General features: G+C 40.7%; 1 pseudogene; it reads right to left on the bottom strand.

Moving 5' to 3' along the window:
- Nucleotides 1–11746: 11746 nt before the first annotated feature.
- LOC107195468 lies at nucleotides 11747–13464 on the bottom strand (annotated as a pseudogene).
- Nucleotides 13465–13792: the final 328 nt, after the last annotated feature.

Genomic DNA, 13792 nt, shown 5'->3' with positions numbered 1-13792 from the left:
CTGTTCCTCTTGCCTGTTTCGATGTGTCTCCCCAAACTTTGAGCATCATTGAGATTGGGGGCCATTTGCAATAAAGTTGGATCAATGCTTATCAGATCTAGGCAAAGGTTTTCTGTTAGCTGTCCTGAGCGTTGGGGAAGGAGCAAGAATGGGGGTTTCATTAGGGTCATCTGATGAATTGCTTTTATGTTTTGCATTCTCTCCAACTATTGTGGCTGTGAAGGTGAAAGCAGCCTTAGCAGCTCTGTTCTTCTTTCTCTCTGCAGTGGGTTTCCAGGAAGCATTCAGGGAGCTTAACATCTAGTAATGGACAATAGACCTTTTCCTGAATAATCATAGCATAAAGCAGAATGTGATAAGTATACTAAGAGGTGTCTAGATTCAAATGCTTTGGGAGTTCAAAGGAGGAGAGATTTACTGTGCATGTTGGGATTGTATTCAAGTACAAGTTGTACCAGGAGAGGATAAATAACCCATTCACTTCATAGTACTGAAATAAATAAAATATTATTGACATGGCTGGCAAGACGGCTAATACCATTTAGATGTTGCAAAAAAGTCTGATGTATAAATAGCCATGGTTTCGTAGAACCACTGAATCTAGAATGTTAGCAGCCCTGCGAGTAAGATTGGAAGATGTCTAGTTCAACCTCTCATTTTACAAATTTACAAACAGATGTCCATATAGGTTAAGTCAATTGCCCAAGATCACAGACTTAATTTGTGTCCAAGACAGGGGCAGGTGGCCAATGCTGCTTACTTGCAGTTCACACTAGAGTGGTGACATCGTCCACTATCCTGCTGCTGCTGAACAACTGCTCTAAAAAAACTCTTCATCTCACGTGGGAAATTTATATCCCTATCCCATCTTTCTCACCAGAATATCAACATAGACTTTTGTCTCCTTATAGTGTGAAGCATGTGTGACAATTCCTTACTGAGGACTTAGGTGGCTTGAGAATAGCACAGAGCAAAGGAAACAAAAACCATGAGCTGGAGTATGTGTTGCTTTTATAATTATGTAAAAGAAAATGTTGAGACATTTGAAGGAAAGATCCTACTACCTTGTCCCCCACCCCTCACATTTGGTCTCACTCTACCGTGTAGACAGCTCATGCCCCACCTTCTCAGAGATCTGTGCCCCCTCGGCCCCCGCCGCAACTCAGCAGCCACGTGTCCACTACAGCATGCAACCCAAGAAGGGGAAGTCAGCCAGTCATATTCGTTCTATCTCTGTTGAGCAGTCTGTCTGTTAATCCATCTGTTGGTCAGTCTCTCCTTCCATTTGTTTTCTATTCTTTTTCAGTCCTTTCTCATTCTTAAGGACAGCACAATTTCTCTATTTCTCTATTCTATTCTAACTTAATTTCTAGTTTCAGCTCCCTCATGACAAAAGTTAGCCATGGCCCCAACACTCCATCCTGACTTCCTTTCAGAGTCTGTCTCCAAGCTTCTGGCTCTCTTTGCCATGGATCCTGACTCATATCTCCCACACTACATCTGATTGTCTCAGTCCATCTCTTCCTCCTTTTTGGACAATGGGTTGTTGCCTTGGTTAAGTGTCTTCTCTGGAACAATAGTCCCAGGCCAGGGTGATTTGTAGAAAACATGGCCATCTGCAGTTGTCCTTAAAATCTGATTTATAAGGGATGTGCATAGGCTTGGCATCTCTGGTATCCACTCAGTCATTTAGTCAAGACTAAGTCTAGTAAAGTGCCTCCTTTTTCACAATACCAGCAGTGAGTGATTGTGCTCAACTCTGAACCCTGAGCCTGTCAGTTCTGGAGCTCATGTGGCACTTCTGAAACTCTGCCTTGGGGCATAGAGAGGCCTGACATCTGCTTTCTGGCACTAGAATGAAAGCTACAGTAGGATAGAAACCCTGTCTGGCATTTTTGTCAGGTTTAGCACACTGTCTTGCACAGGGACAGCTCAGAATAAGACAGATTCTAAAATTTCTTCAATTGAACTAACCTGACAAATTAGCAGGGCTCCTCTGGGAGAAAAAATCTACTTGGGGTAATAGTGCCTGGATACATGAAAAGGACATCAGAAAAAATATAGTAGCAACAGTGATATCACTACCACCACTGTCATTTATAGACCTTCTCTCCCAGGCACTATTCTGAAGCACTTGACATACTTTATCTCATTTAATCCAAACAACCCAATGAGGTAAGTCCTATTATTTCCTTTTTACAGATAAGAAAACTGAGCCTCAGGGAGACTGAGAAACTCACTCAAGTTCACAAGTAAATGAAAGAGCTGAGATTCCAACTCAGACATGCCTAGTGCCAGATCTAATATCAGTTGTGGGCACACATTGTCAGAATGATGGAGTGAACTTTTAACTCTCCTGTACGAGCGCAAGGTCTCTTTTGCAGCCATTTTGTTCCTATACATTTGTGTTTTTTCTCCCTCGATCTACTCAATGGCATTACCACACAGCTAGTAGTACTCATTTTTTTTTTCATCTTCCAAATTTTCCTTCCAAAACAAATCATTAATGGCCCCGCTTCTAAAGCTTATGTCACACTCTTTGATCCCTGGCATCTGAAGTGTCTTGGAATCATTCCCCGTGACATTACAGTTCTGTTCTTACAGTGTAATTCCACTTGCTGACTTTTTCCTTTGTATCGCATTTGGATGATGAGTGGTCTCCTGATGCCCTAAAATCCACCTTTCTGCCCTCAGAGACTGACTTCATGGGTCCTCTTCTTTTCCAGTGGCCGTGCTTGCCTTCGGGGATGGTCGAGGCTCATTTACTTGCAGGCAAAGCATCTTTGGACATTCCAGTTTGCCTCCATCACATTGCTCTTTCCTGGTTCCCTTTTCTTCACCCTGGCTCCTCCATTCTTTGCTCTGGCCTTCTTGTCCTCCCTTGTACCTCCAGCAATACAAAAGAGTCCCCATTCTTCAGCTTATCCTTGGGTCTGGTGACACAGCCCCCAGTCTCTCTTTCTTTCTTCTGAGGCTTTCTCTAAGACTTCCATTACCTGATTCCTTCTCATAGTTTCTTTCTTGCCCCTTGTCATGGACTTCATCAGATCTTTTCTTTTTTTCTTAATCCCATGGGAAAGTAGCTGTCCTGCCATTTGTGCTTTTATTCAACGTGCCTTTATTTAGCCTCTTTTATATGCCATCTTGTGTGGTTGGTTAGAGGTAGACGATAGTCTTAGAAGTTTTAAAAATTTTATTAGATTTTATTTTTTAGAGCAATTTTAGGTTACCAGTAAAACTGAGTGGAAAATATAGAGATTTTACACACACACCCTTTCCCCACACACGCACAGTCTCTCCCACGGTTGAAATCCCCTACCAGAGCAGAACATTTGTTACGATTGATAAACCTAGATAGACACATCAATATCACTCAAAGTCCATAGTTTATATTAGGGTTCACCCTTGGTGTTGTATATTCTATAAGTTTTGACAAATGTATAATGTCATGTGTCCACCAATGTAGTATCATACAAAATAGTTTCTCTGCTTTAAAAATCCCCTGTGTCTTAGAAATTTTTAAAGCTTAGTAAAGAGGCTGGAACATAAATCATCACAATATAATCTGAACAGTATAAAAGTAGAGATATGAATGAAAGACTATCAGAGCACAAAAGAGGGAGTAGCTAACACTACTTAAGGGGACCTACAAAGTTTGGGGGTCAAATAAGACAATTTAATTCTATATATTTGTAAAGGACAAGGGTGCATGAAGCATGTTCAGAAGGCCCAGGAGCCAATCCGAGCAGGGGCACACAGACATGTGTATCCAGACACGCTTGAAGGAACAAAGAATTTGTTGTATTACTGGTAGTTAAGAGAACTCTTCAATCTCTGAGATGGAAATTTGAACCTGACCTCTGCATCATACTCTCTGCATGATTTTGGCCAAGTTATGGAACCTCCGTAAGCTTCAGTCTCCTCATCTGTAAATATTACTTGTTTGTAGAGATGCTCTGAGGGTTAAACAGATGCGTGTAATTAACCCGGTGCCTGGCTTGTGGTATGTGGACCTGAATGTCAGCTGGTGGTACCAAAGCAGAGAGGATGCTAGGAACAGAACTCAAGGCAGTCTGTAAAGGCCCTGGAATCATGTTCTTTCCCCTTAGTTCTGCTTCACCTGGTGTGAGTGGGGCCCAGGAATCTACATTTTAATGGTTCCGATGAGGGTGGTACAGATCACACTTTGGACTAGGACACTGAGAGATCAGAAAGCTTCTTATAACATCTCAGCAAAATAAATTCAAAGTTTACATAAGCAGAGACTGCAGAGAGAAGTTTGGGACTTTCTTAAGGTCAGGCAGCAAACTGGTTGGTAGAACTGGAGCCAAACCCCAGGCAGGCTTCCAGACTCTGAGCCCAGGCTCTTTCTGCTTTATTCAATCACCATTCACACAGTGCTGGTGAAAGCCGAACTGAATCCTTGGCTGCTGAGGTTAAAGGTCTGGTTTGAACAGCAGGCTCAGGTTCTGTGAGGGGACTGTGCTGTCAACATCGGTGATCAGGACCCTGTGGTCAGCACTGCCATGCCAGGCACCACTTGCCCAGCCACCCTGCCCCTCTAGTACTTTATAGATTCAAAGTGAAAATACTTACAAGTTTCTAGGTCCTTGACTCGAATGCCTTGTAGCTCAAGTGAGCACAGATTTTCAAAAGGGAGACTGCACATCCCTTTTAGGGTGGGCTTTTTGCAAAAGCGTGCAAAGCATGCTGCAGTGGGCATCACAGGGTGCTTCACTCTGGCTGTTGGGGGCACTCTCCTCCCTGCTTGGCCTCCTTCTGGTGAGGGCTGTGTTGCCCTCTCCAGGTTCCTAGGGCTACAAGAATTGTCTCGACCTCCTACATGCCTTTTGGTAGCCAGAGTCATTCCTCTGACTGACTTAGCCAGCTCCCCTTATCACCAGGTTTACAAAGAGAACCCGTCCTCTTCTCCTCTTCTTCTGGAAGAGGATCCCAAGGACATTAGTTGAGATTGGGTTAGTAGGCCCCTGGTCACAGAGAGCTCTCAGTAAATCCTACATTATGAGTCCCAGCCCTGGTTTCCAGTTTACTCTTAAATCCTCCAAAACAGCCAGGCTCTTAAACACAAAAGCTTTGAGTCCTCGAGTAGCTGGGCCCTCTCTTTTTGACTTTTTGGCTTTTCCTGGCAGAGATATTTGAAAGCAAATTTGTGGACTTGGCTGGATGCTCCCTCTTCACCTTCCCCTCAAGTGCCTTTAAGGGGGAAGTGAAACCACAGGTTAAGTGGGCATCATGGAGCTGAGAGAGGATCAATTGCATTGTCCCTGAGTCATGGACACAGCTTGTAAACTAAGTGCTGAAGCAATCGTAAGGGCCATAGCCTCAGCGAGCCATGGATGCTAAGCCTCAGATTGGCACTGGCCCTTGCTGGGGCCAGTTACCATGGCCAGCCTTTAAGCTTCTTGGAAGCTCAAAGCTTTGCAGAAATGACATGTTGAGTTTGCCAGCGCCACTGTGGCAACAAGAGCATTGGCCCAGCTGTTTCTGCGATTTTCCAGAGGGATAGCAGGGGGCCTAGAGGGCTGTGGTTTGTCTTCTCTCTGTTAACTTTGACAGCGTCTGGATCCTCCCGAAGCGACGTGGCCCTGTGTATAGCCCTCCCTGCTGCCGATCCTTCCTTGCTCTCAGGCTGACGTTTAATAAAAGCAACCTGGTGCTTTTTATATGCATTATCGCCAATCATAACCAGCTGGGGAGCTGTCTCCCATCCTCATTTCACATACAAAGGCTAAATGATTGACCCAGGGTGACTGCACAGCCTGGGTTCATTTCTAGGTTAGCACAAGTCACACAGTGGTGATGTTCCTGCACCCACGATCTCACAGTGCAACGCCTCTCCTGGAAATAGAGCAGGGTCATTATCCTGAGTGACTAGGAGGTTGCTTAGTAACCTAAACCAATCGAAAAGCATGAACTATGGCTTGACAGATTACTCAGGATAAATTGGTCTGAGTCCCAGGCATGTGCAGTTCTGAACATTCCCAGAACCCATGGAATTACTTGGAAAGAAGGCTGTAAGGAGGAATTAGAGCCAAAAGAGATAGAGTGTTGGAACTATATGTTGACAAGCGTTTGTCTACTTAAATATGTAAGTTTTGAATTACACTTGCCTCGTGATTTCTACGTTTGCGGCTGATGCCATCTGAGATTTCAGTTCCAGCAGCACGGCTTTACCAGCTGTTGGCATGCCGGGAAGGGCAGTGCTGCTGACGCTCTCGGGGGGCCAGGCACATGGCGCTAGAACGAATTTACCTTTGATGGTCTAGCAAGTGGGATTTTTAGTCAACATTCTTCTTATTATTATAGGTTACAACTTTTGACTTCCATTTTGATGGCGACTTTAGTTGCAATTTCAGAGAAACACCAGTAGTGTCATTATCCTCAGATATCTTAAAGTGTGTATTCACAAGTGGTGTGATTAAGAAGCAGACACTGATTAGATCTGTAGTCTCCAAATCTGATGTGCAGCAGAATCACTGGGAGAACAAGCAAATAAACAAAAACAAACAAACCAGGAAGAAGCAACGAACAGACAGATCCTTAAGTCTTGCCAAACCCAGAGATTGCTTTGGTAGTGAAATTGCATTTTGAAAGCTGCCCAGGTAATAATTCTGGCACATAGCCAGGTTTGCGAGATCTTGAATGAACTGTCTTGAGCAGGCAAAGAAATTTTAGTTTTATATTTGCCAGCTTTTAAAATTTTCCATCTTTAAAATGAAAAGTTTATATTAACTACACTCCTAGGGTTGGGGTGATAGCAAAACAACATCATATTCTAGCTGAAACTTTGGAACACCTGGACTTTAAAGAGAACAAGTGAGGTATTTTCATAATCATGATATCACATAGATTGAAAGTAGGAGAGTTCAGTAATAATATGAAGTAGTCAGATGAGAACATGGGTGAATCACTTCACTTTTCTGTACTTTTCAATTTTTTCATCTACAAAATGAAGGACTGGCTCTGCATGATTTCTTAGTTCCCTGCTGGGTCTAAGATTTTGTGGTGAGCTTAAGCAAGTGAAGAATTGAGGATCGCAGCCCTCAATTCTCTGCTCTCTGGAATATCTCTTTATGTCTAGTGATTTAAATCAGATTATCAAATCATTAATGAACACATTTACTATGTGTCCAAGAACTGAAATTCTTTGAAAAACTGGATCTGGGTTGAAAAAAGGGGGTAATAAATACTAATGAAAAGAAATAGATGGAGCTCAGTGACTAAGAATTTCTGAATTTTGATAGCTCTTCTGCTTTCTTGTTTAGAGCTGTTTTGTGTGGTTAAAGTGCAGGTTACAGTGAGACAATTGACTGAAAGCGGTGAGCAAATATAACATGATAGATGGTAACTGTGTTACTCAGCCCTTTGGATGACAAATATTGCTAGGTGATAAAAACCACTAATGCTTCAGGTGCTAATCTGGCGCTAAAATGCTGTTTCAGGAAAAACATATTCCCAGAAAGGAAATACTGGTGATCTGACTGACAGGAACAGCTGGAGGCTCCTAGATTCATCCAGATAGGAAGCAGGAAAAAATAAAAAAGAAGTAGGATATTATATGGAAGAAACTGTTGTGAGCTGTGTCTATCGAATGTTCTTGTTTTTGAAGGGTTGGGAAGGTGTTGATTATATTACTTCTCAGTGGCTGGCAGGGCTCAGATTCTGGGTGTTATTGAACAGTGAAAGCCTCAGCACACCAAGGGGCCCTCACTGCAAGGCTTTCTGAGGAGGAGGCAGTGGTACAGGCTGGGGGCTTTCAAATGGCTTTTAGAGGTCATAGAAGTGCTAAAGGTAGAGGGAGGTGAGAGGGAGAAGGGAGGAGTTGTTGCATCAGAACAATTCCACTCTTACCTGCTGTATATATTAAGGCTCTAATAGATGTTGGGACAGTTAGCAAGTTGGCAGAATTCATGAGTTACATGTGGTGGCATTAGTTTCCCATTTGGCAAAACGAAGTTGGGCAGAGTCTGAATGCTCAGTACTCATGGTTTGGCTGGGGCAGTGATTGAGAGTTTGGAATGAGTTTGCTGGATAATGTGACCAAATTTCCATGTGACTGGTACAGAGAACTGGGAATATGGTACATTTGCTACTCCACACCTTTCCCCACATTCCTTGTCTTCTGGAGGTGGTTTGGAGTGAGGAATGACAGTAGGGTCCACATAGGGTAAACTCATTTAATCTTCACAACAGCCCTCTGGGTTGGCTGCTATTATCTACAACTTTTAGAGGAGGAAACTGAGGCTCACAAAGTTCAAGGGTCTTGCCTGAGACCATAGAACCAAAGGGAAGTGCTGGGGAGATATCAAGATGTGTGTTCAGAAGTCATCTCCTAGGACTGACTCCAAGCACACTCCAAAATAACCAAGGCCTAGAAACAACCAGAATGTCCTCTGGGTACCAAAAGGGCCTCTGAGAAAGAGAAAGGAGTGAGACTTGGCCTGCTGGTCTTAGGAGGGCTGCGATCCTCAATTCTTCACTTGCTTAAGCTCACAAGCACTCTAGGATCAGTCTGAGGAGGGAGGTCTAGGAAGGACTTTATTTAATATTAGACTGGCCACAAACTTCCTGCAAGAAAACAAGGGTCATAAAAACTGAGCAGTACTGTACCATCAATAATATGAAGTAATAAATAGTTGAATTTGCAAAATTTATAAGGAATGATAGAAATAATTCATTATTTTCCTTTAATATATGTTGTTTCATGATCCTTCAAAATTTAGGGATTGCAATTTTACTCTGAGGTGAAGAAAGCATACTAATTGGAGTAGGCACTCCATAAATAGTCCTTGAATGAACAGATGGAAAAGAAACAAAGGCAAAGTTATGTAAGGCGTTTCTTTCTTCCTGGATAAATGCACAGAAAGGAGCTTTACTATGAACCAAAAATATATTCTTTACTTCTATAAAGTTGTGATTTTCTTCTTGTTTAATACTATTATTTATGTTTTATGTGTCTAAGGTAAGCCAATAATCTACAAAGAAAGGGACTGGAGTGATATTGGTGGCACAGATCTCTTCTTCCCTTCAATTTTTTTCTTGGCAGACAGCTAGAGTTTTCTTCTGGTATCTCTCTTGGGATATAGATCCCAATAAAATGTATGACCTGACATCCCAGTGGCCTCAGTGAGCTACAGACACATGTTTAGAATTCCTCAGTCAACTGGGAGGCAGGCAAAGAAAGCCCCAAGCAAGAAAGGCAGACACTGGGGCATTTTTTAACTTATTCTTGGTATTAAAGGAGCATTAAATGGGAAAGGCTATGTGAAAACAGCAGCCAGAGAGTTTAGCTGACTCAAGAGATAGTTGTGCATAGCCAGGTTTGCTGTGGATATATTCAGGAGAGATTTTCTAGGCAAATGGTGTAAAGTCCTGCATGTATGCTTGGTTTCAACATATGTGGAATATAGTCTTTTATAAAAGGAGGTGGACCAAAGCTGCATCTGTGTCTAGAACATCTGTGCCTTTCTCCAGATAGGGAGATTCATAACGGGTTGGATTTTTCTGCCCAGGACTGGTATTTAGCCTGCCTGCATGCAGGTAGCTGGCCTGGTTGCCTGTGACCAGTGTCCATTCTGACTGGTTGATGTACTGTATCTATTGTTAATATTTTGAATATCAACCTTGGTCATAGCCTCCAGAATTTTGATTGGTGGTGGACTTCTAGCTGGATTCCACAGACCTCTATCCTTGTCCCTGTCCTTAGCCAATGACCTTAAAGAAATGGTAAGCAGTGCCATTTGTTGACGAGATAAGCTCTTCATTTTGATCATTTCTTGGGTCTTGACTTAAATGTGACTTCTCTAGAGAGGGATTTCATGACCCCTAGTCTAGATTAGACTCCTTCCTATATGTGCCGATAGCTCACAGTACTCTTGCTGTTAAAACACTCATCTTCTACCATTCTTACATGTTTTAGTGAACATCTATCCTGCTGTAAGTTGCACAAGGGTAAGGATCTCACTGCTCCAGGCTTGTGGGGAGGTGTGGTGAGAAGTGGGGTCATTGATGAGAATTTGGGGAAGACTTCATCAGGAAGGTAAGTCTGAAAGTGGGAGGTGGGAATTTTCCAAGTGGGACAAAACATTCCAAAAAGAAGGAAATGCAGGTAGAAGCTCAAGGGGGGGGGGGAGGGCACTGAATTGAACATATTTGGAAATGACACTTATTAAAATTGACTAGAATTAGAGTATCAGGGAATAAGTAATGAAATAACAGGCTATAAAGGTAAGCAGAGTTTTCCAAGGTATGCCACAGATCTGCTATATAATAGGGAACTTTTATAGGATCATAACAAGACAGTTACATTTTTTAAAAACATAGCATTAGTATGTATGGAAAATGGGTTTAAAATGGGAAGATTCTAGAGGTTGGGATATTTCTTGGTGGGTGGTTCCTCCTTTCTTATAGCATTCAAGGGGTAAGGAAATGGGAATAGTCACAGATGACATTATGTTTTCACAGAGAGGGATAAAATCTATGTCTTGACAGGCTGGAATGCAATGAGCTGTGACTGAAAACTATCATTTGATGTCTTTGTACCTCAATAACTGCATCTGTAAAATGTAGGAACTGGACTAGAAGATCTGTATGACTCTGAACACTAGCATTTTATAATTCTATGGAATCATAAACTAATAAGATAAAATAATGTAGAAAGTAGTACTATACAGTGTTATTTACATATATTATTTTTGTATATTTTTATGTTAGTATGTAGTAGTAATATTGTTGTGGGAACACTTAAATGATAAAGAAATGAACATGAGTACTGTGTTGGCAGCAATTCTTGCGAAAAGACCCGGGACTTTTATTTGATTGCAAGCCAGCATGACCGTCGGCGTGGGAGAGGCCTGGCCAAGAGAAATAGGGTGGAGAAACAGAGAGATCCCTGTCTCTCTTTGCACTGCCTTAACTTGGAGATTGTTCTGGGCTTCACTTTTTCAGAGGGATGCGGACAATTGAAAATGACAAAGTGGCCAGGATGGTGAAAACTCTAACATCTAGATTGTAGGAAAAATGAATACAAGAACTGGGAATATTTAACTTGGCAAATAGAAAACTTAAGGAAAATGTATTAGCTGCCTTCATATATCTGAAAGACATTTCTGTAGAAAAGAGATTTGATTTTACTGGGCTTCAGTGATCAAGTTTAGGACCTTGATTAGAAATTTCTGAAGGTATGGTTTGGCTGAATATATGTAAAAAAGTCTATCTACCTCATAGGTTTTTCAAACATAAAAGAGACTTTTATAAGTTTGGCTCATTTGCCATGCTATTTTCATGAAGAAGGAGTTCTGTTTCATTCAGTATTATATCAGTGGTACCTGTATAGTGCCTGGCACACAACACTTGTTCAGCAAATATTTATTAAATGAATAAATGAAGGAGATGGTATTGAATTAGCTATGAACTCCTTTTTATCCCTAATATTAAAATTAATGTCTCTATCCTCAGAGCTTTTGCTTATACAGCCTTTGCCACATTACATTCTATGGCGGTACACCTCAGAGATATTACAGCTTTGGTTCCAGACTACTATAATAAAGCAAATATTGCAATAAAAGGAATCACACTTTTTTTTGGTTTCCTAGTGCATATAAAAGTTGTTTACTTTATACTGTAGTCTATTAAGTATGTAATAGCATTACGTCTAAATAAACAATGTACATACCTTAATAAAAAATACTGTACTGCTAAAAAATGCTAACCAGTCTTCAGTGGGTCATAATTCTTTTGCTGGTGGAGAGTTTTGCCTTGATGTTGATGGCTACTGACTGATCACGGTGATGGTTACTGAAGACTGAGGTAGTTTGAACAATTTCTTACTATGAGACAACAATAAAGTTTGCTGCATCGATTGACTCTTCCTTTCATGAAGGATTTCTCTGTTGCATGTGATGCTGTTTGATAGTATTTTACCCAAAGTAGAACTCCTTTCAAAATTAGAGTCAATCTTCTCAACTAAGTTTATGTAATATTCTAAATTCTGTGTTGTTATTTTAACAATCTTTATAGCATCTTCACCAGGAGTAGTTTCTATTTCAAGAAACCATTCTGTTTTTTATCCATAAGAAGCAGTACTCATCCATTAAAGTTTTATCATGAAATTGCAGCAATTCTGCCACATCTTCAAGCTCCACTTCTAATTCTACTTCTCTTGCTATTTCCACCATGTCTACAATTACTTCCTCCACTGACGTCTTAAACCCCTCAAAATCATCCATGATGATTAGAATCCACTTCCAAACTCCTGTTAATGTTAACATTTTGACCTATTCCCATGAATCAGGGAAATGGCATCTAGAATGGTGAATCCTTTTCAGAAGATTTTCAATTTATGTTGCCCAGATCCATTAGAGGAATCACTATTTATGGAACATATAGCCTTAAGAAATATATTTTTTTAAATAGTAAAACTTGAAGGTCAATATTATACTTGATCTATAGGCTGCAGAATGGACATTGTGTTAGCAGGCATGAAAACAACATTAATCTCATTGTACATCTCCATCAGAGTTTGTGAGTGACCAGGTGCATTGTCAATGAGCAGTAATTTTTTGAAAGAAATATTTTTTTTCTGAGTAGTAGGTCTCAACACTGGCTTTAAAATATTTAATAAACAATGTCGTAAACAGATGTGCTGCCATCAGGCTTTGTTGTTCAATTTATAGAGCACAAGCAGAATATATTAAACATATTTCTTAAAGGCACTAGGATTTTTAAAATGGTAAATGAGCATTGATTTCAACTTAAACTCACCAGCTGCATTAGCCCATAAGAAGAGTGTCAGCCTGTCCTTTGAAGCGTTGAAGCCAGGCATTGACCTCTTCTCTCTAGAAATGAAAGTCCTAATTGGTATCTTCCAATAGAAAGCTGTTTCATCTATATTGTTTAGTGTAGCCACCTTCATTAATTACTTTAGCTAGATCTTCTGGATAACTTGCTGCAGCTTGTACATCAGTACTTGCTGCTTCACCTTGCACTTTTATGTAATGGAGATTGCTTCTTTTTTAAATCTCATGAACCAACTTCTACTGGGTTTAAACTTTTCTTCTGCATCTTCCTCATATCTCTCAGCCTTCATAGAATTGAAGAGATTAGGGCCTTGCTCTGGATTAGCCTTTGGTTTAAGGGATGTTGTGGTTGGTTCAATCTTCTATCCAGACCACTAAAATATTCTCCATATGAACCATAAAGCTGTTTCACTTTCTTATTATTTGTGTATTCACTGGAGTAGCACTTTTAATTTCCTTCAAGAACTTTTCCTTTGCATTTGCAACTTGGTTAACTGTTTGGCACAAGAGGCCTAGCTTTTGGCCTTCTCTTGGCTTTTGACATTCCTTCCTCACTAAGTTTAATCAATTCTAGTTGTTGATTTAAAGTGAGACACATGTGACTTTTCCTTTCACTTGAAAACTTAGAGGTTATTGTAGGGTTACAATTACAATAGGAACATCAAAGATCTCTGATCACAGATCACTATAAGAAATATAATAATAATTAAAAGTCTGAAGTATCGTGAGAATTACAAAAATGTAACACAGAGACACGAGGTAGGCAAATGCTGTAGGAAAAATCGTGCTGATAGACTTGCTCAGTGCAGAGTTGCCACAAATCTTCAATTTGTAAAATACACAATATTTGCAAAGCTCAATAAAGGTAAATGTAATAAAACAAGATATGCCTGTATCTCCCTTTTAAATTAGACTATGAGCTTACCAAATTCAGGGATTATGTTTTAACTGTGTCTTCTATGTTCAGTTTAATT

Source organism: Pteropus alecto, unplaced genomic scaffold, assembly GCF_000325575.1.
Source record: "Pteropus alecto unplaced genomic scaffold, ASM32557v1 scaffold413, whole genome shotgun sequence".
Lineage (NCBI taxonomy): Eukaryota > Metazoa > Chordata > Mammalia > Chiroptera > Pteropodidae > Pteropus > Pteropus alecto.
This window is presented reverse-complemented; position numbering and strand designations above follow the sequence as displayed.